The sequence below is a fragment of the Pelodiscus sinensis genome, chromosome 28 (genome assembly GCF_049634645.1).
Source record: "Pelodiscus sinensis isolate JC-2024 chromosome 28, ASM4963464v1, whole genome shotgun sequence".
NCBI classification, from domain to species: Eukaryota; Metazoa; Chordata; order Testudines; family Trionychidae; genus Pelodiscus; species Pelodiscus sinensis.
In genome coordinates, this window is record NC_134738.1 from 12,315,404 (window position 1) to 12,342,941 (window position 27,538).

General features: G+C 49.1%; 1 long non-coding RNA gene across 1 annotated transcript; it reads left to right on the forward strand.

Moving 5' to 3' along the window:
• The first annotated feature begins 1,151 nt into the window (after positions 1-1,151).
• LOC112547818 (uncharacterized) lies at positions 1,152-24,486 on the forward strand. The gene is made up of 3 exons (XR_003091627.2): positions 1,152-1,287; positions 3,149-3,362; positions 23,540-24,486. It is a non-coding gene; the product is annotated as an uncharacterized LOC112547818 (long non-coding RNA).
• The last annotated feature ends 3,052 nt before the right edge of the window (positions 24,487-27,538 follow it).

A 27,538-nucleotide genomic window follows, 5' to 3' on the forward strand; every position in this document is an offset into this window, starting at 1 on the left:
GTTCTAGGGTTCTATGATTCTATGGCCCATCTAGTCCGGTGTCCTGTCTCTGATGGTAGCCGCACACAAGAAACAAAGCTGATGTCATCTGCCCCTTCCAGAGGGCTCATAGTGATCTCTCATCATTAGATGTTGGCTACAGAATTAGAAGTTTTAATAGCGCCGCTGGCATTTCTGTTCTCAAAAATGAAGCTTCAGGAGAGCCTTTTCTATAGAAAAGCTCCTTTTTGGAGCTTCAGGAGGTAGCCAAGTTAGTCTGTTACAGAAAAAAACCAACACATTGTCTGGTAGCGCTTTATAGACTAACCAAACATGTAGCTGGTATCATGAACTTTCGTGGGCACAGCCCATATGCCCATGAAAGCTCATGATACCAGCTACATGTTTTGTTAGTCTATAAAGTGCTACCAGACCATTGTTATTTTTTTCGGCTCCTTTTTGAGGCTTAAGTTCTAGACTTTCGCGACTTCCAGTGGCTGGGGGTTCCACAGTCAAATGTCACGTGTGTGGGGAAAGTGTTTCTTTTGGATGTGCTGCCTTTTAATGTCATCGAACAGCCCCTTGTCTGTCCCCACCAAATTGCTCATCATAAGTCCCTTTGGGTACATCTATACCACAGGGCTAAAATTGAGTTAAGCTACGCAACTTCAGCTACATCAATTGTGTAGCTTGAATCGAAATAGCTTCATTCGGCTTTTGGCACTGTCTACACAGCAGGAAGTCGAAGGAGGAATGCTCTTACTCCTTACGCCTCATGAAATGAGCGTAAGAAGTCCTCCAGCTCGATATTATAAAGACTTGTTTGGGGTAGGTGAGATGAGGTTCTAAGACCCCTCACCTGTGTATGAGGCCCGGGGCCATCTGGGGCACGGATATTGCTGGGGTGTCAGAGGGGTTTTGATCATAAGGCTTCAGGCAGGCAGCTGAAGTGCTCTGTGGGGCTGGTTTGTGGCCTATTTGGGAAAGTCTCCAGTCTGGGGGCTAGAGCGATCCCTGAATTTGAGCAATTCGCCCTGAGCAGACGCCCTCAGCTGTGCCCAGCCCCGGCCCTGTCAGTCACAGTGGGATATGAGGTGAGGGGAAGTGATGTCAACTCCTGTGTCACAGGAAGACAAGTGGTGTCACAGGAAAGGCATGGAGGTCAGCACCATCTCAAGAAAGGAAGTGATGTCACAAAGAAAGTGAGGTCACACTATGTTACGTGAAGAGACAGGAAGTGGAGACAAGGTGACATGCCCCAGGAAGGGAGGTTGTGGAATCTCCATCACTGGAGATATTTAAAAGCAGGTTAGATAGACACCTGTCAGGGGTGGTCTAAATGATGCTGAGTCCTGCCATGAGGGCAGGGGCCTGGACTCGACCTCTCGAGGTCCTTTCCCGTTCTAGTGTTCTACGATTCTATGATTCTAAGGACAATGGATGTAGGAAATTATGAATAACCAACACTACGGTAAATTGCAGGGTCTTCAGTTACAATGAAGATATCTTACCTGATAGAGAGAAGGATTTTATTTGCCTAAAACTGTCTGGAATCATCCTTTTCTGAGGAGAGACATGAATGGAAGGAGCTCAAGCTGTCTAGATGGGGGTGTGGGAGGGGGAAGAGAGTTAGATAAGATGAGTGTTGGGGTCCCTTCTAAGTCTGTGATAAGACTCCCACATCTCGGACTTGTTACGCAGCTTTTCCAGTCTCTTCTCCTTAGAGAGAAATGCTTTTGTGGGGTGCGTTCCACACCGAGACGCAAGCTCTTTCCCTCATCATTTCTTAGACTCACATTCAAATTGTCACAGCATGAGCCAGTCCCTGGCATTTGCAGAAAACTCCTCAGAAGGAGGTGAAAATGCATTGGCATTTTCCCATAAGGCTCGGCTGCCACTCGGCCCACCCAATTGAAACCTCCCTTCACCGTTCCCGTGTGGAGACAGCTCTTAAGAGGCAGGGAGATATGAGAGAACAGAATTTAGAAGCCTCCTTCTGTCTTCTTTGTGAGCACCATCCCAAGGTTAGGTCTTGCGCCAGAGATATGCAAATGAGGCTAAACGTGGAATATCGCCGAGCCTCATTTGCATATCTAATGAGCCGTTATTTTTGCGGAAGAGGCTCTTGCGCCAGAAGGAGCGTCTATACTACCCCTTCTTGCGCAAGAAAAACCCTCTTGCGCAATGCCATTATTGCTGAAAATAATCAGCGTAGCGGCATTGCACAAGAGGGTTTTTCTTGCGCAAGAAGGGGCAGTGTAAACAGCTCCTTCTGGCGCAAGAACCTCTTCCGCAAAATGGTGGCTCATTAGATATGCAAATGAGGCTCGGCGATATTCCACATTTAGCCTCATTTGCATATCTCTGGTGCAAGATCATGCCAGTGTAGACATAGTCCAAGGGTGTAGTTCCACCCCCAGGCCTACTTTTATGCATTTTATTCCAGTAGCACTTAGAGACCACAACTGACCCATTGTGCTGAATGCTGCACAGACACATTAGGAAAAGAGTCCCTGCTCTGAACAGTTTACAACTAAAACAGGCAAGACAAAAGGGGGCTGGAAGCAATATTAGCCCATTTCACAGCTGGAGAACTGAGGCCACGGAGGGAGAGAGGACACCTTTCATTCTGGCACTTGGATAAAGTGGCCGGTGCTTCCAACGGGTTTGATGCGTATCTATCGGGTGCTGGGATTTTTGTAAAATCTGACCCTAAAGAGCGGCAGGCAGATGCTAAGTGCTGCTAAGTGTTTCTAAAAGTCTGGCCTTTATTTCGGTGCCTAAAGGGGACCTGTGCTCATCAGAAAACACCGCTCCTATGATGGGCTTCGAGCCTTTGCCATGTGGGCCCTGAGTTCTTTCAAATCTGACACATGGGGTCTTACAGGGAGTTTGTGGCAAACCCAGGTGTAGGCAGGAGAGTCCCTGAATGAAAAGCCTGATACATAGAATAGTCTTTGTTGCAAGCAGGTGCAGGGCTCCTCCAGTGGTGTGGTGGAGAAGGTAGCTACTTTGAGAGGCTGGGGTCAAGGGTTCAAGGAAGCTGGTGGGGGCTGAGAGTTTGAGTCCTAGCCACCCCCCAGCCTCTGGTGGGACAGAGTTGGGAAGAATAAAGGGCCTTTCAAATCCACGTCAGAGGCTAACATCCATTCCCTTTTCTTTTCTGGAGCCTGCTCTCCCTGCTTGTGCACAGCTGTTCTTGCCGGTAAGAGCCGAGCTCTCCAGTCCTCCTTCTGCAAACGGCGGCAGCTCCTTCGATGAAATAAAAACCCCGAATCCGACCGGTGATTACGGAATCCACCGTGGAGAGCGCTCAGCCCTGGCCCGACTCAAACAGCAAGGGCAACGCCTGTGACAGCCGACGACCTTTGTAACAAGCAGAGGTACTTAAAATAGATGGAACGGCACCTTTGCCCCTGCTAATTAACTTGATGTTATCATTTAGACTTTAATAAGCAGCCTCGAGCCAGCATGCCGAGGCAGGTGCCCTCTTGCCTCCCCCGGTTCTTAATTCTCTATTAAATAAGTTATCACCTTGGGGCTCTCTTGACACTTTTAGCTTTCCTGTGAGCAGATACTTTTGCCTCATTAACTATTCCAAGCGGCTCCACTTCACAGGGTCTGTTTTCCATTGTGCCGCGTTTAATTTTCAAGGCACAATACAGGGCTTGTGTCTATGGGTGGTGGTTTTCCAGCAGCGGGCCTCGAACGGCTAGGCACAAGGATAAACGCCGCTCGTGTGCAGACGGGGAGAAACTGAGGCATGGTGAAGGGAGGTGACCAACCCAAAGCTGTGCAGCAAGCCAACAGATTGACGGTATAACCCAGGGAAAGTAACTCCCCCGGGACCAGCCTGCGATGTACGGCAGGGAGGGGATGCGCGATGAACATTTGCAAGATGTTTAGTAAGGAAGAGGGAGAAAAATTGTTCTCCTTGGCCTCTGAGGCTAAGTCTAGACTGCACGCCTTTTCAACAGAGGCTTTTTCAACAGTATCCTTCGAAAAAGCCTCTGTCGAAAAAAAGCGTCTAGACAAGAAGATTTTTTGAAAAATCCGTTCACTTTTTTGAAAGAGAGTCTAGATGGTCTCTTTCGAAAAAGCCCTGTTTTCATGCAATAACGCCTTTTTTCGAAAGATGACATTTGAAAAAAGGCATTATTCTTCGTAGAATGAGGTTTACTGCCGTCGACAAAACCGCCGCATTCTGTCCATTTACTGTCGACAGAGCATGGTGGTAGTCTAGACGCAGGCATAGTTTTTTCAAAAAAAGGCCACTTTAAAAAAAAAAAAAACCTGTAGTCTAGACACACCCTAAGGATAGGACAAGAAGCAATGAGCTTAAATTTCAGCAAGAGAGGTTTAGGTTGAGCATTTGGAAAAACTTCCTGCATGTCTGGGTGGATAAACACTGGAATAAATTGCCTAGGGGGGTTGTAGAATCTGCATCACTGGAGATATTTAAGAGCAGGTTGGACAGACACCTGGACAGACAGCAGAGGGTCCAGTGGAGGGCAACCAAAATGATTAATGGGCTGGAGAATATGACCTATGAGGAGAGGCTGAGGGAGTTGGTCTGTTTAGTCTGCAGAAGAGAAGAGCGAGGGGGGATTTGAGAGCAGCCTTCAACTTCCTGAAGGGAGGTTCCAAAGAGGATAGAGAGAAGCTGTTCTCAGTGGTGATGGATGACAGAAAAAGGAGCAATGGGCTCAAGTTGTGGTGAGAGAGGTCCAGGTTGGATATTAGGAAAAACTATTTCATTAGGAGGGTGGTGAAGCACTGGAATGGGTTTCCTAGGGAAGTAGTGGAGTCTCCATCCCTAAAGGTGTTTAAGTCTCAATGTGCAAAGCTCTGGCCGGGTTGATTTAGTTGGGATTGGTCCTGCCTAGAGCAGGGGGCTGGACTTGATGACCTGCTGAGGTCTCTTCCAGCTCTATGGTTCTATGATTCTATCCGGGACAATCTAGACAGTGCTTGGTTCTGCCGTGAGGGCAGGGGACTGGACTTGATGATCTCTTGAGGCCCTCCCAGATCTAGTGTTCTATGATTCTATGTTTCTTTCTTGGCTGATGGGATTTTGGTGCATGTTGGAGAGAGCTCCAGGGTGGACATGGGAGGGTCTGGGGAGTCATGGGCGTGCAGAGGGGTTACTGAAAGGCAGGCTGAGCTGAGGTAACTACACAGAGTGGAGCCCTTTAAAAGGGGGTTAGGACACATTCTGGTTGCCATTGTTTGTCTAGTTGCAAGGGTCGCTGGAGGTCTCAGTCACAATCAGAGACCTGTTATGCCAGATGCTGCAGTAAGATAGTCCTGCCCTGGAAAACTTGCTAGAGAAGAGAGGCGTTTTTATGCACAAGGAATTGAGGCAGAGAATTACTGAGACCTTGATTCTGCAAAGTGCCGGATGACCTCCCAGGACTATGCCACTGTTTTTAAGGACACCACCTCAGCGCCCGATTTCTTTTCGGTCGACATGCTGGGAGGTGAGCAGAGCGGGTCAGGAAATGAGGTTTTTTTCCCCCCTCACAGAAAAATTCAAATTTGCACAAGTAAAGTGTGCAATTGCACAATAACTTTTCATCACCTCCCCCAATTCCCCACTCTCCTCTGCCCCCTGCAAAAAACATGTCTCACGATCTTGTCCTACAATGAATAATCAAACTTTTTCTGGCAAAGAGGTGCTTTCCATGGAATGGTTCATATTCTAAAAAAAAAAAGAAAATCCATTGAAAACTTGTGAGAGGAGTGTTTCCACCCATCCTGCAGCTGAGCACTTTTAAAATACTAATGTGGGTCCTCTTGATATGGCCATATCCAGGGCTTGTCTTCACTTACCTCCAGATCAATACTCCAGAGATTGATCTCCTCAAGTTTGATTTAGTGGGCCTAGTAAGGACTAGACCTGCTAAATCGATCGCTGATGGTGTCCCAGTCAAGCCCAGTTCTCTATTGAGGGTACGTCTAGACTACAAGCCTCTTTCGAAAGACATTGTCTAGACAGGCGACGAGGAGTCCTGTGGCACCTTATAGACTAACTGAAGTGTAGGAGCATAAGCTTTCGTGGGCAAAGACCCACTTCGTCAGATGCATGACGAAGTGGGTCTTTGCCCACGAAAGCTTATGCTCCTACACTTCAGTTAGTCTATAAGGTGCCACAGGACTCCTCGTCGCCTTTGCAGATTCAGACTAACACGGCTACCCCTTTGATAATTGTCTAGACAGCCACAAGAGTTTTGAAAAAGCAACCCAGGCAATCTGGATGTTTTCTTTCGAAAAAGCCCTGTTTGCGTTCAAGAACACCTTTTTTCGAAAGAGCTCTTTCAAAAAAAGACATTCTTCCTGGTAAAAGTAGGTTTACCAATATCGAAAAAACTGCCGCATTCTTTCGATTTAATTTCGAAAGAACACGATGGCAGTCTAGATGGCCCCGGCTCACCATTCCCAGCCCATGGAAGCTGAGATCTCCTGTCCCTGCGGAGTTGCGGGTAAATGCAGCAGCAGCAGCCCACCGGGGCCTAACCCTTGTGAACCATCCCTGTTTTATTGCCCATCCCGGAGCGAGGAAGCCAGGTGGAACCGTATGTTGTATCTGTATCCAACAGCATCCCCATTCATATCACTGCAGCCAAGTTCTGTATCTTCCCTACAGGCTTTGCCAGCAGGCCCCAGGGAGGGTGGCGGGAGGGAGGGGAAGGAACCCAGCCAAGATTTTACTGGGACAAAGCTGTTCTGCATGCCCATCTAGAGTTGCATGTGGCAGGCACTATGACATTGGCAGAAAGGCCAATGGGAAAGTTAACTCTGAGTTGCTTTGCATGTGGAGAAATCTCTGTGATATTATACTTTGTATTAAGATCTTGTCCTTTTAGATATATCTTTAAGTGTTCTTATAGAATCTCTGTAACATTTCTCCTAGAACTTTGTATTTAGATATATAGATCTTGTAAGAAAAAAAAATGTCTTTTGAGCTCTCCCCTTTCCTTGATTGCCCTGTTGAAATGAATGAGGTGTGAATGAAGAATGAAAGGGGAGCACCTCCAGCAGCAGTTGCAAGGGTGGAGAAGGTCTGGGAGCCAGACCCAAGACAATACCTGAAAAGTGAGCTCATTAAGGAGACTGGACATACAGACCCTTGGGAGTCAAGCAGCAAGTGCCTGCCCTTGGAAGAACTCTCTTTGAAGCAGCATTAAGAAAGGCCAGTTGATGACTAATTGGCTGCAGGAGAGGGATAAATAGGAGGCATCTTGCAGAGGGACCCCGGGTTTTCGTCTTGTCAACATGGGAGCATCATCCGGATCTGCAGAAGCCCGGCTCCCCCCTTCTCCCCCATCTAACTCACCTGGCCAGTGCAGTTAGGGGGAGCAACTTTTGGTAACAACAAGATGGAGTGTGCTTGTGTGTGTGAGAGAGTGCATGAGTGTGATGTATCATATGCATATGATAAGTATTGATTATTCTATGTGTGATCAATAAATGTGGCATGTTGCCTTACCCCTCTGAAAAAGATCCCGAGTACTTCTTTTAAGTACAACATGCATCCTAAGCCAGCTGTACTCAAAGGGCAAGATTAGAAAGGCAAAGGAACAAAACGAGCTCAAACTAGCTACAGGCATAAAGGGAAATGAGAAGACATTCTATAAATATATTAGAAGCAAGAAGAAGACCAAGGACAGGGTAGGTCCATTGCTCAGTGAGGAGTGAGAAACAGTAAGAGGAAACTTGGAAATGGCAGAGATGCTCAATGAGGGTATGTCTACACTACCACCCTAGTTCTAACTAGGGTGGTTAATGTAGTCATACAGAGTTGCAAATGAAGCCTGGGATTTGAATTTCCCGGGCTTCATTTGCATGATGCCGGGCGGCGCCATTTTTAAATGTTCCACGAGGTGTACAGCTAGTTCGGAATAGGAAGCCTAGTCCGAACTAGCTAGTCCGTGCCGCGTGTAGCCGCAGGCACGGAGTCCGCACTAGCGGACATTTAAAAATGGCACCGCCCGGCATCATGCAAATGAAGCCCGGGAAATTCAAATCCCAGGCTTCATTTGCAACTCCGTATGACTACATTAACCACCCTAGTTTGAACTAGGGTGGTAGTGTAGACATACCCTGACTTCTTTGTTTCGGTCTTCACTGAGAAGTCTGAAGAAGGAATGCCTAACATAGTGAATGCTAGTGGGAAGGGGGTTGGTGTAGAAGATAAAATAAAAAAAGAACACGTTGAAAATCACTTAGAAAAGTTAGATGTCTGCAAGTCACCTGGGCCTGATGAAATGCATCCTAGAATACTCAAGGAGCTGATAGAGGAGGTATCTGAGCCTCTAGCTATCATCTTTGGGAAATCATGGAAGACAGGAGAGATTCCAGAAGATTGGAAAAAGGCAAATATAGTGCCCACCTATGAAAAGGGAAATAAAAACAACCCAGGAAACTACCGACCAGTCAGTTTAACTTCTGTGCCAGGAAAGATAATGAAGCAAGTAATTAAGGAAATCATCTGCAAACACTTGGAAGATAATAAGGTGATAGGGATCAGCCAGCATGGATTTGTAAAGAACAAATCATGTCAAACCAATCTGATAGCTTTCTTTGATAGGATAACGAGTCTTGCGGATAAGGGAGAAGTGGTGGACATGATAAATCTAGACTTTAGTAAGGCATTTCATATGGTCTTGCATGATATTTTTATCAATAAACTAGGCAAATACAACTTAGACGGGGCTACTATAAGGTGAATGCATAACTGGCTGGATAACCATTCCCAGAGAGTAGTTATTAAGGGTTCACAATCCTGCTGGAAAAGAATAACAAGTGGGGTTCCACAGGGGTCTATTTGGGTCTGGTTCTGTTCAATATCTTCATCAATAATTTAGATATCAGCATAGAGAGTACACTTATTAAGTTTGCAGATGATACCAAGCTGGAAGGGGTTGCAAGTGCTTTGGAGGAGAGGGTCATAATTCAAAATGATCTGGACAAATTAGAGAAATGGTCTGAGGTGAACAGGATGAAGTTTAATAAAGACAAATGCAAAGTGCTCCACTTAGGAAGGAACAATCAGTTCACACACACAAGAATGGGAAGCGACTATCTAGGAAGGAGTACAGCAGAAAGGGATCTAGGGGTTATAGTGGACCACAAGCTGAATATGAGTCAACAGTGTGACACTGTTGCAAAAAAAGCAAACATGATTCTAAGATGCATTAACAGGGGTGTTGTGAACAAGACACGAGAAGTCATTCTTCTGCTCTACTCTGTGCCGGTTAAGCCTCAGTTGGAGTGTTGTGTCCAGTTCTGGTCACCACATTTCAAGAAAGATGTGGAGAAATTGGGGAAGGTCCAGAGAAGAGCAGCAAGAAGGATTCAAGGTCTAGAGAACATGAGCTATGAGGGAAGACTGAAAGAATTGGGTTTGTTTAGTTTAGAAAAGAGAAGACTGAGGGGGGACATGATAACGGTTTTCAGGTATCTAAAAGGGTGTCACAAGAAGGAGGGAGAAAACTTGTTCTTCCTGGCCTCGGACGATAGAACAAGAAGCAATGGGCTTAAACTGCAGCAAAGGTGGTTTAGGTTGGACATTAGGAAAAAGTTCCTAACTGTCAGGGTGGTTAAACACTGGAATAAATTGCCCAGGGAGGTTGTGGAATCCCCATCTCTGGAGATATTTAAGGTTAGGTTAGATAAATGTCTATCAGGGATGGTCTAGACAGTAGTGGGTCCTGCCATGAGGTCAGGGGACTGGACTCAATGACCTCTCAAGGTCCCTTCTAGTCCTTGTATTCTACGGTTCTATGATTTCATTTTGACTGTATTATATTACAGTTTATATTTGATTATTATCAGATTTACCTGGTACAGCTCAGGTCCGTAATTTGGGAATTCTATCAAGTGTATAGAATATAAACTCCCTATAAACTCTTCTCATTCACTATGGTTCAACATAAAAGGGCTATCGGCAATTTGGTTTCCAATAACATTTTCTTCTCGTTTTCAAACTGTAAACATTGATTTAGCGGGGCTAAGCCAGAGCACTACTCCAAATTTCTCCGTTTGATCTCTTTTCTGTAAGGTTTATTGAGAAGGAATCTTATTCCAGGTTCATCCTATTTTGCTGGCTCATTATGGTTCCGTCTCTGTCAACATTTGCTCAGGCTACATCTAGACTGCAGGCTTCTTGCGCAAAAAGCTTTTTATGGAAGAGATCTTCCTCCAAAACGTCTTGTGCAAGAGCGCGTCCGCACTGCAAAAGCGCATCGGAAAAGCGAACTTTTGCGCAAGAGAGCTTTCAGACTGCATGGACACTCTCTCGCAAGAAATCTCTGATGGCCATTCATGGAATGGCCACCAGAGCACCTGTGCTTCTTTTGCTAGGATGTTTTTGTGCAAAACCCCCTCTATTTCCCATCCACACGCACCTTTTTGCGCAAGAGTTTTTGTGCAAAAAGGAGTTATTCCTTGTAGAAGGAGGAATACCTATGCCACCAAAACCCCTCTGTTCTGTCAATGCACTGTGAATTTTCTTGCTCAAAAATGTGCTTGGGGTGTGGACGCTCTGCGAGTTTTTGCAAAAACTCTGCAGTGTAGACATAGCTTCAGTTATGTCAAGGTTGAGGACTGTACTTGCTTTGGTGAATCTGTCTCATTTCTTTATGGTTTTATGAGAAGCAATCGCATGCCAGGCATGTCCCATTTCCTGGCATAACTAAACCCTTTCCTCTTAGACATAGGAACACTCATTCCCAACGATTCCCTAGTCAGGTCTTATTCTAAATACAGGGTGGATTCACACATGGCTGAACCATTCCCATGGATGGGAAGAAGAGGGACCCAACGGGACAAAAGCTGTAAACAGTGGGGTCAGCATAATCCCATGCAAGTTGTGGCAGCACATTGGGGTTCCCCTTGACCCTGCAGCCCTGTAGCAGCCAGATGAAACTCCACCAGCCAGTAGAATAGAGGGTGTATTGCTTCTCCAGGATACGAGGAGAAGCTTTAAGTTATTATAAGAGGAAGCTGTGAACTGAATTTCCTTGCTCTCACTGTTTAGGAGGAGTTCTTGAAGAAGTTCATCTGAAGAAGTGGGTTATGCCCACGAAAGCTCATCCCATCTACACGTTTTGTTAGTCTTTAAAGTGCTACCAGACTATTTGTTGTTTTTTAAGTTTATCTCTAAAATATAGACAGGTTGTACCTTCCTAAATTGGAACTCTCTAGTCTGGCACCATCCGTGGTCCGTTAGGACCATCGATGGTGCCAGATCACATAGCCCAGAGATAGGAGGTCTCGTGGCAAGGCTGGGAAGACAGCAGAGGGCCCACGGAAGAGGGGTTTGGTGACGCAGCGGGGAGCACCAGCCCTGGTGGCCAGAGAGCTCTGGCCTCAGAGGCAGCTGGTGGACAGCAGGAAGTTCAAGCTTCGGGATGCCATGGCCAGGCCAGCAACATGAGGAGCCCAAGTCTGGGAGCAGAAGGGTCAAGTGCAAGCTGGAAGCAGCCAGAAGTAGGGAGAGGTGGAGGACTTGGAGGCCAATGGCAAGTCCCCTCGTTCAGGACCAGTTAGGTCCCCAGGGTGCCGGGATCAGGGAGGTCCAACCTGTAGTAGCCATATTAAATATCACTTCGTTGGTTTCACTTACTGACTCCTCCCCATTGGATGTGCCCATCGTACTTTGCCTTTTCTCCTAGGTTAGGGCAAACGTTTGTGCTTCTTGGAGCTCCAACCCTTTGCCCTCCACGCTTCTCTCTCGACCGCCTTTCCATCACAGCCCAATATTAAAGCTGTACATTTCTCTAGGAAATGGAATATACTGTAAAAAATCAATATTTTAATATCAAGTCAAAAGGAAATGCCTTGACATCATCAAAGTTAAAAAGAAACGCCTTTATCTTATCACAGCCAAATGTTTTGACATTTGCAAAATGCAACAGGAAACGTGAAATGTTCCCCTTGGAAACGTCCTGGAAATCAACGTTTCCCCTGAAACGTTTTCGGTCGTGACCGAACTGCGGCAGTTGCTAGCAGACAGCGGTCCAATTTTCTTGGACCAGTTCGATGAGAAACGTGCCTTGTGTTCCAAAGGAATTGTTCCATCCACGGCTGCAGAATCTGAGGAACTAAAAGAAACTCCCCATACCCTGAGATTGGGCAGCACTGCACCTTGGTGACCATTTGTCTAATCTTAACAATCCCCCCGCAATGTAGGATTTTTCTCAGTGAATCCTAGTTGTACCCCTAAACCTCTGTATTCAATTAGGGAAGGAGCTAATAAATTCTGGGCTGTAACTAGCACAGTCCTGGTTGTTGTGTAGGTAATTGCAGAAACTTTCCTCGGTGTATTTTTTCCCCGCAAGACCCCTCTTTCTCTTCTGGTCTGGGGAAGTGGCTGTGTTTCTCTCAATTAACTTCTTGGTTGGCATCATTCCAGTAACAGTTAGTGGTGTTACAGGACTCCTGTGTCCTGCATTACAGTTGCCTAATATAATTACCACAGTCAATTAACAATGAATTAAATCAAGAGGAGGTGAGGAGGGGGGATAAAATTGTGTACAACTGCAGAAGGTCAGGCCATGAGTATCTGGTGGTGGGGAAGTATTTCTCACAGCTTGTTCAGGGCTCCTTTCCGTCCTGTTCAAATATGGGCCAGGGATGGCCACCCAGGAAAAAGCTATGAAATCAGCTTGTAAGGAGAGGCGGAGGGGGACAGAAGGGGAGCCAAAATGCATTGTGAACCACCAAGAATCCTGGCAGAGATTTCTGGGTGACTCCAGTGGAGGTGACATCATGAATTAGCTCTGGCATGGACATCTGCTCACTGAAAGGGACAATAAGGGCAGGAAAAGATCCGAGCCGGCGCTCACCGAAACACGTTGAGTGCAGCTTCTCGGGAGAAAGGAGAATTAGAACTGAATGCCTGGGCACCACTCCTGGGAGGAGGAGAACCTGGAATGGATTTCTGTGCCCACCTGGAATAGACAATATCTGGGGATACATCTACCATACGGGATATGGTCCAATTAAGCTACACAACATCAGCTACGTTAATTGTGTAGCAGAAGTGGAAGAATCTTACCTCGACTTTTGGCGCTGTCCACATTGCAGAAAATCAAAGGGAGAACACTCTTCCTTCGACTTCCCTTACTCCTCGTGGAAGCAGGGCTATCGGCATGGATCAGAGTGCCCCTCTCCGTTGGAGTTAGCTGTCTACACTAGACCTGCTAATTCAAACCCTGAAAGATCAACAGCGGCAGCTTCGATCTTCTCCGTAGTGTAGACGTACCCATGTCGTCTTAAAGAGAGCCCTGTGGAGGACAATTCTGAATCCTGCTCCTGTCTCTCTCCCATAGTCCTGCAAAGGGGTCTAGTCCTAAATTTCCTTTCCGAACAGATCCTGTTGTGATGAAGGACATGCACACACCCAGATCGCTAGAAAGTATTCTAGCGGTGCGCTTCAAACCAATTTCACGCTGTCAAGAAGCACAGGAGTAGCTCTTGGCACCAGAGAACACTTTTAAGGGTTGTACGTCCGATCATATACACCCCCCATGCTTTTCAATGCTCATTACCATACATAATTAAATCCGTGGGGAGGAGGGATTTTTATATATGCACAATCTGCCCTTATGGCATCACTGGCTCCTTTTATACTCCACCAAACAAGTTTATGTAATGTAGTTTTTAGAAAGCTGCGTGTTAGCTTTAGAGGAGGAGAAGACATACACACACTGGGGGCATGTCTACACTATAGTCGATCTTCCAGGGTTCTATGGAGCAGTTCTAGTATAGACCAGATATATCGAACTCAAAGGGTACCCCCATCAGGCCGTACTCCTGCTCCTCATGAGGAGTAAGGGGAAGTCAGTTGGGGGAGGTCTAGGCTGGACAGTAGGAAACACTATTTCCCTAGGAGGGTGAGGAAGCACGGGGATCGGTTCCCTAGGGAGGGGGTGGAATCTCCATCCTTAGAGGTTTTTAAGTCCCAGCTTGACAACGCCCAATGGGGATGATTGAGTTGGGGTTGCTCTTGCTTTGGGCAGGGGGCTGGACTTGATGACTCCTGAGGTCTCTTCCAGCCCTGGGATTCTAGGAAGCCAATGGGAGCAGATGCTCCCGTTGGCCTCCTGCTGTGTGGATGGTGCAGAAACTCGATGTAAGATACGTCCCCTCCAACTATGTAATTTATGTAGCTCAAGTTGCGTACCTTACTTCAACCTTCTGATGTCATGTCGACCAGGCCTGAGTGTAATCCAGGGCTTGGTACTGAAACCAGCTCTTCTGAGTCCCAGTTTTTCATACCGTTTAGTCTTTCTCGTGGGCAATTCTTGCCCTGGGGGCTCACAAGACGCCTTTCGCTTCTTCCTGTGTGGAATGATTTTTGCCGTGATTCTCTGGTGGTAGCAGCAGCAAGAAACCTCTGCTCCTTCCCAGCGGCTCAGAACCCATCTGAAGAAGGGGGCTGTGCCCACAAAAGCTCATGATCCCATTGACATGTTTTGTTAGTCTCTAAAGTGCTACCAGACCATTTGTGGGTTTTTTTAAGTTTATCCTGTGCAGACTAACTCAGCTACTCCCTGAAGCTCCTGTTGTAATTGTTGAGCCCAAACCTCCCGTCGGGAACGGGATTCGTGAGCGCAGACTCACAGAGCCAAGTTGTTTGTGCCTCTCTCGCCGACAAGTTCGTGGAGAACCCTTCAGGAGAATAAAACCACTCTGAATGCTGAGAGGCCTGCGAATGCCTCTCCTCTTTGGCACTTATTAAGAACTTGGTTTGTCTGACTCTTGCTTCTAATTCAAGCAGAGGCTCTTCACGTTTTAAGGCCCTGATGTCCCAGCAAATAGGAAGAGAGCGGCTTTATTTGTTTCCACTGAGGGCTCAGGTCTGAAATGGAAGCTCTAGGGCTTCAGGCCTAGGTCGTGGGCTCAGGTTACAAGCCAGGAGGGTCTGAAACCGCTGGGCCTTGGTGTAGGCCTCACCAGCCTGGGCAGGGGGCATTAGCTTTGCCTCACATACCCCCATGCCCAGGCTGGTGGGCCTTTGGTGGTGTCTGGTTTGTCCCTCTTCCTGGGGTTGCGTAGTAATGTTTGTTGTCCGAGGGGGGTTGCAGTGCAATGACAGGCGAGAACCTCTGTCCCAGATGATGAGGGGAAGGATTGGGCTGGTGTAGAGGGTGCCAGGTTTGAGGCTGGGATTTCCAAGGAGCCAAAGGGAATTAGGTGCCTGACTCATGCTGAAATTCAGTAGACCCTGAATGCCTAAGGCCCTGTCTGTGCGCAGGTTTTGTGCTGATTTAACCAAAGTCGTTTACTAACGTAGGTGCAGCCACGTGGGTGTGAATCCGTTTCTGAGGCCTTTGTCTTGATTTAGCGCCTGCGTTTCCAGGCACAAGTTAAGCTGCAGTGTCTGTACTAAGGGGTTGCACCCATTTCACTATGCGGGTCTCATTCCATTGGTGCCATTTTGGGCTGTTGACAAGGCCCAGCGTAAGCCACACACACCTGCTGGGTGTGGTGCACTCTCTCGCATAGCGGCACTTAAACTCTCCCCTCCCCCCCCAAATTGTTCTCCTTGGCTTCTGAGGACAGGACAAGAAGCGATGGGCTGAAACTGCAGCAAGGGAGGTTGAGGTTGGACATTAGGAAAAACTTCGTCAGGGTGGCTAAACACTGGAATAAATTGCCTGGGGAGGTTGTGGAATCTCCATCTCTGGAGATATCTAAGAGCAGGTTAGATTGACATCTATGAGGGATGATCTAGACCAGGGGTTCCCAAACTTTTCGGCATCATGCCCCCTTTTTGATTTTTGAAAAACCCTCACGCCCGGCCCCCCAACAGCAAAACTCGTTGAGCAAGAAAAAAAAAAAGGGAGCTGACTGAGGCAGCAAACCTTGATTGGGGGGGAGGGGCTGGGTTGCCTCGCGCCCCCCCTGGAATTTCTTCATCCCCCCCAGTTTGGGAACCCATGATCTAGACAGTGCTTGGTCCTGTTGTGAGTGCAGGGGACTGGACTCGATGACCTCTCGAGGTCCCTTCCCGGTCTAGTGATCTATGATTTTATGGACGGAAACAATTAGAGGGAACATTGCTGAGCACCAAATAATTCTTGACAAGCATGCAGGGAACTCCGCTGCCACCCTGGCTGTCCTGGTCCGCTCCGTGCTCACCCTTGCTGAGTAGTATTACGGACACCCCCTTCTGCGTGTTGCCCCAGTGCTAAGCCTGCGATGGAAGATGCTGTAGCTTCGTTCTGAACACGTCTCCCAGGTATTTCCACCCTCTCTTCTGGCTCCTTTTGGCGACCAGGAATTGGGGAACGGGATCCGAATGGCAAGAAGAAAGGGGGGTGCAGGGCAAGGGAATACAAAAGGCGCAGAAAGAAAGTTTCCTGGGGAAGTTCGAACCGTTCCAAGGTGCTGCAGCTACCCAAAGGAATGTCCCTGCAATAGAAAGGACTGAACGGAAGCAAATGGGAATCCAACAGTGTTTTGGAGAGGATATGAGGCGGAACTCTCCAGCTAGCACAGGCAAAACACAGCCCAACAAGTTCATTGTTACCGTCTGTTTATTTCTTGCCTTTAATTTGAGGATGTTTGCGTGCGTGAGCTCCGAACTCGGAGGGATGCGGCTTTTGCTCCAAAGCAATTTGACATTCCGAGCCTGCACCATGCATTTCTGACTACCCCCCTCTGCTCCCAGCTTGCTTCTCCTCGGATGCCCGTCCTCCTGCCCCTACCACACAGTTCTGTGGATTGCGTGTCAAAGTCATGGCAAAGCGTCTAATTATAACAGATTAATCCATTAGGATTTACATTCTTCTGTTTACTGGATGGAACTATCCGTTTCACAGCTGTGCCTCCTGCCTCTAACCAGCTAGCAGGCAATTTAAATATAGAAAGCAATTTAACCTAGTTGAAGACCAAGGCATCTCGCATAATGTGGTGCATAAATTTCCAAGCTCTTTGCTCCCAGCCATCAAAGGAGCGGCCAAGAGTTTGAAGCCCTAAGAAAAAACCTGAAAAGCAAGGAGGCAGCGTCAGGATGGGATAGGAGACCGAGGTAGGAAAGGAGCTTGTTCGAATGAGCAGGGATTTTCAAGGTCAAATAATGGTTTCTTCTTTTTCTATTTGCCTGTGAGAAGAAATATTCTGCTGTTTTAGGGCAGGCATGCACGTTCTCAAGATAAGCTGTGCTCCGCGCCAGTCCCGAGACGAGGCCTTTTCATTTGGGATTGTTTACTTAGCGAGACTACTAGAGCAGGATGCGAAATGCCACGTTGTTTCCATGTTCAGAAGGTTTCTTTTGTTTTCATCTAAACTTCTGCAATTTTTATATGTCCCTTTCTGAGGACGCTTAACAAGCACATTTCAGAAAAAAATTGAAAGAGAAACGCCTGGTTTTCCAGTCTATGTTTGGTCATTATTCCGTGTGTTTAGTTTTAAAAAGTTTTTTTTAACTTTTTCTTTAATCAAGATTTTCATAGGAAAAATTAGTTGTTGACAAGATATTTTTCATCAAAATTACTTGTTATTTTTGTGCCACAACAATTCACATTTTGAATCTTTTTGGACAAAAGAAAGGGATGGTGTTTTTACAAAAACAGTCGCAACATGTTTTAGACCAGCTCTACTTATTTCTATTTCAGCAGCACCTACAGTAGAATCAGGATCAGAGCTCCATTGTACTATGTGCACTATGTGCTCTACAAATATAAAGACACAGTCCTTCTCCCAGATGGTAAATAAGCAAGACAAAGGGGGTGAGTTGGAATGAGTTGCCCAATATCACCCACCATGTTTGGGGCAAAGTTGGGAATAGAAGTTCTGACTTCAAGTCCCAGAGTTAAGAGATGAAGAGTCCATCCAATGAAAATGACAGGCTGACAATGCAGGCTGAAAGGAAATAATTTTCTCATCCACCCCTAATTAGCCTATGGAACTCCTTGCCACATGATATTCTTGATTGCCAGTGAGAAGTAGGATACAAAAAGAGATTGACTATTTCTACTGATGACGGAAACCTCCAGGTACAAGAGCAAAGATTTAAAAAAAAACCAAGCCAAGCCAAGAGTTATGTCAGTGATATTGCCTCTCAAGTTCAGGACATAAGCCAAACACTAACATGGCTTAGGAGGAACCCTCGTGGCAGGTTATCTCATAATGCCGATCACAGGGTTTCTCCTGCTTTCCTCTCAAGCGACCGGTGCTGGCGACTAGCAGAGACAGGCTATCGGACTAGATGAATTATGCATTTCAAGATATTCTTCGGGGTCATGTGACCCATCTAGAATATGATCCACTGTGAGGTGGAATCTTCTTCAGAGTCCATCTCTTCATCCCAGCCAGCAGGGACCTCACCAGCCCTTATCCCTTCTCTCCTGTGCTGTCCCTCCAGCCGTTCCCAGTGGACGGAAGGGGCGTATGTCCCTACCCATCTGTGGCTTTCAGCTATTGCCATGGATGAGTTAACAGGTCTGTTGTCTTATCTCTGACCACTGCCTCTCTGCTGGTGTGTGAAAGCTGATTTGTCCGCGAGGCCCAGGGACTAAAGAAACCCAACAATGCACCAGCCTCCTGCCTCGCGGCTCCCTGTGAGTCTTGCTGTAGCAGGAGAGAGGCAAGCCAAGCCTTCAGACTTGGAAAATAGCCCGGGACAGAGAATGGCATTTACCACAGGTAAGTGGCGCCTGAGGTGAGCTGCTGATACTTCCACGTGTGCCCACCAGAATGTGAGGAGAGGGCAGTCTGATGCCAGCGGCGATACTAGCTGAAGGTACTGAGCCACGAAACCAGACAGCAGGCTTGCTAGGTGGTAAAGGAAGTAGGAGGGTCCGCAGCTCTGCACGGTAGCGCTCTTGGGTAACTGCAATCCACTCATTGCATTAATGCCACCGTTCAGCCTCAGAGGGTGCTCACTTAGTGCGCTGCATTGCAGCATTTGAAGGGGTGGAATGGAGGCTCATAGGGGATGAGGTGGAGGCTCTCAGGGATCATCAGAGCTCAGTTTTAGGCATCTTTGTGCCAGGAGGAGATGGAAACAAACTGGGAGGAATTGGGAGAAAAGCAACTACTTGTAAAAGTATGAATGGCCTGGGGCAATCTGTCTATAAGGGAAGATTTAGGCACCGGAGCCCTCAATTGCTTGGCTAAATGCCGAGTACTGGGCAGAGGCAGCAGCCTACAAAGAGTGTGAGCATCACTTTGAAACATGCACCAAGCCAGGCAGAACAACATTGCACAATGCTCCGGGGTCTGACTAGGAAGAGGGGGCTCAAAGGGGAATAGATTGCATTGGAAACTTGAATTGTTTAAAACTAGCCTGGAGAATCGACTTCAGGAAGGGAGGCCTGGTGGGTTCTGCACTGGGCTGGGATTCAGGACCTCAGAAGCATAGTCCAGGTTAAAGAGCAAGGTTCAAGGACTCTGGGTTCAAAGCTCCTAGTGGTGGCCTGAGGAAGTCCCTTCATCTCTCTGCACCGTAGGCTCCTAAAACAGTAGAATAGAGGAAACAACCTCTGGTGGTCTGCCTCATCTGTTCAGATTCTAATCTCTTCCAGACAAGGTCTGTCTCCCATGGATTTTAGTAAGTGCTACCACAAGACAGTAATAATGGTACCCTAGGGTTCAGTTTTGCATTGGCCCAAGGCAGGGCCCCCACACTCTACCAGGGTGTAGGGAATGTAAGTAGGGCCCTACCAAATTCTTGGTCCATTGGGGTCAATTTCACCATCATAGGATTTCGAAAATTGTAAATTTCATAGACTCATAGACTTTAAGGTCAGAAGGGACCATTATGATCATGTAGTCTGACCCCCTGCACAATGCAGGCCACAGAATCTCACCCACCCACTACTAGAATAATCCTCTCACCTGTATCTCAGATATTGAAGTCCTTGAAATGATGGTTCAAAGACCCCAAGATGCAGAGAATCCTCCCGCTAGTGACCCGTGCCCCATGCTACAAAGGAAGGCGAAAAACCTCCAGGGCCTCTGCCAAACTACCCTAGAGGAAAATTCCTTCCCGACCCCAGATATGGTGATCAGCTGAACCCTGAGCATGTGGGCAAGACTCACGAGCCAGACACCCAGCTATTGAAATCTGAAATGTTGTGGTGGTGTAATTGTAGTGGTCCAGACCCCGAAGGGAATTGGGGGTGGGTCACAAGGTTATTGTAGGGAGAGTGTGGTACTTCTACCCTTACTTCAGTGCTGCTGCTGGCTTCAGAACTGGGTGGCTGGAAAGCAGCAGCTGCCAGCAGGAGCGCAAAAGTCGGGATGGCCTCTCTTACTTCTGCTCTGCTGCCTGCAGAGCTGGGCCCTCAGTCAGCGGATGCCTCTGTCTAGCTGCCCACTTCTGAAGGCAGCAGCACAGAAGTGTAGCATGGTGTCGTATTTCCACCGTTACTTCTGGCCGGGCGCTGCATTTAGAGCTGGGAATCCTACCAACAGCTGCCATTCTCTGGCCCCTCAGCTGAGACATCAGTGCAGAAGTAAGGAGGCAATACCATGTCCCTCCCCCAAAATAACCTTGCAACCCCCCCTGGAACTTTTTGGGTCAGAGTTCCCACATTAAGGAATGCTGGTTTCCCTTGTGAAATCTGCATACTATAGAGCAAAAGCACACAGGAGACCAAATTTCACCGGGGGGAGGGGGCAGATTTCACGGTCGATCATGCATTTTTCAAGGCTATGAAATTGCTAGGGATAATTCAGTAGCAGCGGTTCCAGGATGCCCATCTGCCTCTGAGATCTTCCAGCGTCCAGTCAGCAACGTTCCCCAACTCGTCATCTCTCTCTCGCCCACAAATACGTGTCTGCCGCCTTTCTGTGTAAGCTACTTGCAGCAGTTGCTCCTTTGTTCCCTGCCTTCTATTTTATAAAGTGACTTCTCTTGTAAAGATACTTGGCTTAATATTCCTGTGGGGACTGCCCTTTCCTGACCTGCAGTTCATGCTTCCCCCCTCCTGGTCCCGTATGTGGCACCTGCTTGGGAAACTTTATATAAACTCCGCTAGTCATTTCCCACAGGGCTCCATCTGCTTCAACCAGGTCACCTCGGGCCTCGCTTGTCTATGGGTTGTTTCTAGCTGCTTTTTCTCTCACCGGTTTTGTATTCCTGAAAGGAAAGTGACCAGCGCTCAGCAGAGTTTGTTGCGCGTGAAGTTTAAACGTTCACATTTAATTTCATTCTGTGCAGTTCTTGGCCATTCCCCTCACCCCCAAATCTTGTTTCCAAACGCTTTTGGGTAACTTGGGGGCAACGCAAAGCCAGACTCATTTTTCCAGGGGATTGTTGGGAATTCCAAATGTTTCCTCCTTGCAGGGGGGAGAAATTTGGAAAAAAAAATCAGGGGTTTGAAACCCCTCACTTTTTCACCTGAAAACATGGTAACTGGTGACTGACATGAATGTGCATCTTGGCGGAAAAGCCATTTGGGGACAGGGCCTGTCCACAACATTTTGGCACCTGAGGCGAGGAGCTCAAATGACGCCCCCGTGCCCTCTCGCTTGGCCCAAAACTTTGAAAGGTCTCAGTTCTTTGGGTCCTAGTGGCACAGTCTGGCACCTGAGGCGGCTGCCTCAGTTTGCCTCATGGTAAGGCCAGCCCTGTTTGGGGAGGGAAATTAGACCGGTGTTCACCCCACCCATCCCTGGCAAGGTCCTGGCCATGCAAAACTCTCTCCGGATAACCAGCCAACCCCTTCAGGCACTCTGGAGATGAGAGCTTATCAATGGAGGATTTCCAAGCCTGCTCTTGAGTGTCTACACCTGGCTTTCCAATTGCCAGTCCTGGGTCTCTTGGCCCTGTGTTGGGCTCCCCTTACTCCTCTCTGCACAGCAGGGTTTGAGCGCTGAGCTGAGGAGCGGTTAGTGTCATAGAGGAGTCCCCGGGACCCGCCCAATGTCCCCTGGAGCTCAGGCAGGGGTGTGTGATGGGGGAGAGACGGATGCACTGGAAAGCTGACTGGTCTCTGGGGAGTAGCATCTGCCTTGGCTGCCAGCTCTCTGAGCTGTGAAAGAGGGATGAAGGCCAGTAGCATCCTCCCCCGTGCAGTGGACCCAATCAGCATGAATGGGACCAGCCCTTTGCTCCCTCCGTGCCCGTGGACTGTGCTAAAGTGGGTCTGCAAGTCACACACTCCTCGCGGGTCTCTGGCACCTGCCTGCCGCACACCGTGGGGCGGGGAGCGCCCACCACATCCCAGAGTTGGCTGAGGCCTTTGTCACTGGGGGTGGAGATTGGAGAGACGCTTGGGATCTTCTGAGAGGAGTCGCCTAGTTCCCTCTGAAGAAGTGGCCAGTATCCCGAGCAGCGGCAGGAGAGCTCGGAACGGGAACGCTTCCAAGCTGACTCCCGGGCTGTCTCTAAGGGACCTTGCTTGGCATGAGCAGAGAATCCATCTTCCACCGGCCTCTCAGTGGGGATTTCTTTCCCTTTGCCGTTGAATGAGAAGTGATAAATCACACCAATTAGGCCTACTCTCTTGCCGTCTATATTTTGTTCCTTGCAGAATTAAAACTGACTGCGTCCAAAAATGACTGGCTGGCCCCCAGGGAGCTCCCCGAGTTCTTTTACAGCTGCAAGAACATCCGTTGTGTAGAGTGCTGAGCACCACTGTGCAAAGGGCAAGCTGGAGTCATACTCGTCGTGTTCCTACGTCCTCGTGCCCTTTATTCCCTAAAGGCCAGGTGGAAACCAGAAAGCTGTGTGGAGTGCAGGGAGCAGGCACGTCCCTGCGGGTCAGCTGGCATGGTGATGTTACAGTGGTGTTGGCTCTGTTGCGTTAGGTGCTGCACATGCCCACGGTGCAAGACGAGCCTTGCTGAAACAGCTTGCAATCAAAGTAGATGAGAGAGAAAGAAACGCTTACCTTTACGCTCACCCAGGACCCTTTAAATTGCCACTGGAGTGCTGAGTCAGACGCTCTGGGCAGCTGTGAGGGCTGGAGTGGGAGTGGCAGGCTGCTCCTGGCCCCGCCCCTTCTGCCTGAGGCCCCGCCTTCTCGGAGCGTGGTGCCAGGACCTCCCAATATTTTGCCCAGAGGCCCATGCTGGCTGTTGGTCCCTCTGCCTGGCCCAGAAAAGCAAGCTAAGGTGCAGCAGCATCAGGCACAGGTTTGAGCAACAGCAGCTGTGGCTTTGAACTGGGTGTCAGTGAGGTAAAGGTGGACGTTTGGGTGAAGTCCATCCAGTTGGCTGCCCTGGGAGATTCCAAGAAGTCAGTCTCCAAGCCTGGATCTTTAGCTCAAACAGCAGAGACTCGTGGTTAGTGCTGGAGGTCTCCAGCTTGTCACCCAAGAAAGCACCCTGGCAAGCAGTGGAGAAGTTTGGCTTTGTTGCATCTCACCTTCCTTTCCCACAGATGTCACGGTATAAAGCAGCTAGGCTTGCCAGATGCTATTACCAAAAATCCTGAACAAGGGAGACCAAACATGTTGAGCAAAAAAAAAAAAAAAAAAAGTGCTGCGCCTTTAAGAATCCCCATGTGCCTTCCCCAGACGCAGCAGGGGAAGATTGTCCCTGCAGGCTTTCCATCTAATACATATCCTGTATTTTCTGTTTTTTTTTTTACCAGACAGGAGCCAGAAAAAACGGACTGTCCGGGTGAAAACCGGACACCTGGCAACCCTAAAAGCAGCAGCCGACACTTACTCAGCCAGCCGTGGGCATGGGATCTAAGCACCTCTTCACAACTCCCTGGGAGGCAGGGAAGCGCCGTTGTGCAGAGGGGGAACTGAGGCACGGAGCCTAAATGTCTAAGAGGGCTCTGACGGGGAGACAGGAATTGAACCCACATCGCCAGTGAAGGTCCTAGCCAATGGAGGAGCAGCCGGGGGTGGGGGGCAAGCCCCAGTCACGTCTGAACTCTGCACCGGCCAGATTCCAGCCACTGCTTGTCTCCAGCGCCACACACTGCTCCGTGCCCAAGCTAGCGCCTGCCCAGCTGAGACGATTGCCCTGGATTTGTAGCAGTCCAGGAGAGGAGGGTGTCGCCCTGCGGGTCTCCTTTCGCACGGCCAATTGCTCCACAGAAACGAGCTGCTTGGCCCTTGGTCATTCTCCTGACAGTCTCCCGCTGCGCTGGCCCCGACGGGCGTGCCAGTGTGGAACCACCGCTGAGGTGGTGTTGTCTTAGCCCGCTTGCAGCACCTCTCGCTGGCCCAGCGCTAAGCAGCTCTCCTCCTCTGACCCGCCCGGAGGAGCAGGCCTGGGGCTATGCCCTGGGGGAAGGGGAGAGCTTCAGAAGGTTATCAATGAATAGAGTTGCCAAGTGTCTGGTATTTTACCGGTATTTGTGCTCTTTGTCCGGTAAAAAAAATCAGAGAATACCAGACATGTGCGATGTGCGATGTGCGGTATTCTCTGATTTTTCCAGCTGCGCACCGGATGGGAGCCTGTGATTGTGCAGAAGCCTGGCGGGGGCGGGGAAAGCAGCTGGAAGGCGGGGCCACGGTCGGTGCTAGGAGGCTGTGATTGCCCAGAAGCCTGGCAGGGATGGGGCAGTGTCTGGGACTCCCCCGCCCCCCCAGGCTTCTGTGCAATCACAGGCTCCCAGCGCCGATCGCGGCCCCACCTCCCAGCTGGTACTCCCAGGCTGGGAGGTAGGCGGGACCACGATCACCACCCTTGGCACATCAGAAGCCTAACGGGGGTGGGGGGAGTGGCTCCTTTTTTTGGGGGGAGGGGGCTTAACCAAAATACCACGTGTCCAGTATTTTGTGGGGGACCATCTGGCAACCCGATCAATGAAGGAAAGTCCTTTGTGGCTAAACCGTCCAGCGAGTCGCCCACAGGGAAGTCACCGAGAAAGATGCTCCCCTCTTAGATTCCATCCCTCGGACAATCCTGTACAGCAGCACTGACTGGCTCTCCAGTCTCTCCAGGAGCACTGCGTTTGGGGAGGTATCTGACTATAATCCAGTCCTGATTCACTCTTAGGCCTTCTCTTGCAGATAGATTGCACCGGGCGTGTTAAGGGGATTCTGTATGCACAGGGACAGGCATGCATGGCCTGTCTCCATCATTCACCTCCTCACCTGGAGTCGCTGAGTCGGCAAGAGTTTCAAATACACACGCTCCTGTTCAGCTGCTCCTTAGCGGGCTGGAGAGCATTCTCCGACACCTGCGGTTCTCAAACTTTTGGGCCCACTCCGCTCAAAGCAGACCTTTCCGCAGACCACCAGCCAATCATCCGTGATGACAAAATGCGTGCAGCTGGGGGTGCCAGGAAGGAGGGTGCAGGAGTAAGTTGGGGGGGGAGGGGTCTGGATGGTAGGTTGGGTACAGAAATGGGCTGAGGGTGCAGGGTCTGGGAGGGGGGGTGCAGCAGTGGGGTGGGAGTGTGGGGTCTTGGCAGCAGGGGCTGCATGAAGGCGATGGGAGGGGGGGTGACCTGGCTCCATGCCTCCTGCTGCTCCCAAGCTCTGTGCCCCCCTCCCCCGTTGCTCCCATTGGCCGTGATTTCAGCCAATGGGAGCAGCGGTGAAAGCCTTCGGGGCTACATCTAGACTGCAAGCCTCTTTCGAAAAAGAGTGTCTAGACTGCAAGCAGTACTTTCGAAAAGCAAGCCGCTTTTTCGAAAGAGAGCACCCAGGCGTCTTTATGCTCTCTTTTGAAAAAGCCCTGTTTGCATTCAAGAATGCCTTTTTTCGAAAGAACACTTTCGAAAAAAGGCGTTCTTCCTCGTGAAACGAGGAGTACCGTTGTCGAAAGAAAAGCCGCGTTCTTTCGATTTAATTTCAAAAGAATGCAGCTGTAGTCTAGATGCAGGTGAAGTTTGCAGTCTAGACACAGCCTAGGTGAGCGGTTTCTTGCGCTGCTGTTCTCCCATACACAGAGCCACGTCTCCTCCCCCCACAAGCCAGATCCAGCCCCCGAGATTCACGCCTCCCCCTGTAGTCGGAAGCCGGCGCTGGCGCTCCGACCTTGTGGGGGTGGGTGAGCTCCGAGACCTGCAAGACAGTTGCGGGCCACCCTTTGAGAGTCACTGTCCTACCCCGTCGCCAAGACTAATTCCATCCCCAGCTGAAATTCCCTAGCTTCTGGTTTGCAGGAGGTCAGAATCAAGCATGTCAGTGATCTTGTCTGGTCTTAAATAACTCTGAATGGAGACGAGCGGGGAATATTCCTCCGTTGGTTTTGCATTGGGCACACAGAACGCCGATCCAAGGCTCCCGTGCCGGGGAGTTGCTCGTCACACGGGGGCGCGTGTGCGGGAGAGAGACTATTTGCATTTCATACAATAACAGCCACCTGTAACTTTTCCCCGTCTCCGTTTAATCCTCCTTGACATCCCAGCGGTGGCTGCAGCTTCTGTAATGAATATGCCGGGCTGGAATGAAAAGAGGCGTCACTCCATTTTATTCTACCCACTGAGTCTAATTAGCATCCGCCAACGTGGCCCTCGCACCGGCACTGAAGAGGAATTCACCAGGACACCGCCACTCGTTCGGCTGGCTCGCGGTGCCGAACCCCTTACTGAATTTACTCTTTAGAGCACCCAGGATCCCTCCATTCTGCATTAAGTTTTTAAGACATACAAATCTCAAGGAAGAAATGTAAAATGTTCCAAGGCCTGCCTAGTCCCCTCTGAGGCTGAAGGTGTACATTCTGAACAGATTATCTTGGAGAGTATATTTGAAGAGTATTTTTACATCGAGGCTTTGTTTATTACTGTGATAGATCTTATCCCGAATGACGCCCCCTGTGTGTCTGCATAAATCTTGCTGCTTCCTGTGTCAATGTTGAGTGAAGAAAAAGACTTGATATGCACATGTTGAACATATTTTGAGTGCCTCATGCAAAAATCCCTAAACTTTACCACCCATTAAAAATTATGTGGATCTATGCCTTATAGAAGAACTGTCATACTTTCATGCCTCTCTGCTGTTAGTATCTCATCTTGGATGTCCTGCCCACATGCTCAGGGTTTAGCTGATCGCCATATTTGGGGTCGGGAAGGAATTTTCTTCCAGGGTAGATTGGCAGAGACCCTGGAGGTTTTTCGCCTTCCTCTGTAGCATGGGGCACAGACCACAGCTGGAGGATTCTCTGCATCTTGGGGCCTTCAAAGAATTTGAAGGGTTCAATATCTGAGATATAGGTGAGAGGATTATTCTAAGAGGGGTGGGTGAGATTCTGTGGCCTGCACTGTGCAGGGGGTCAGACTAGATGATCATAATGGTCCCTTCTGACCTTAAAGTCTATGAGTCTATGAGCCGAGGCCTGGGAATGGGGGCTGGGGAAAGAGGCTTAGCTTTGTAGCTCCTCTTCAGCTGATGCCGCGGCCTTCACCCGCCACAAGGTTACGCTGGCGATGGCGATGCTTCCTTTTTATCTGTGGGGCCAGCTGACGATTCCCCCTTTCCCTCGCCCACCTGCTCCAGCGCGCGAGATGAGCCGGCAGCCTCGGCGTTGCAATACTGCGCGATCGCCCAGGCCGGTGCCCGTGCCGGGGTTTGCTCCATGGTGGTGAAGCCTGAGTCGGCTGCGCGTGGACACCTGAGGGGATGCTGCCGACATGGGGTCCGATTCAGCACTGTCAATTCTTGCAGGGCCCTGGACCTTACAAGGT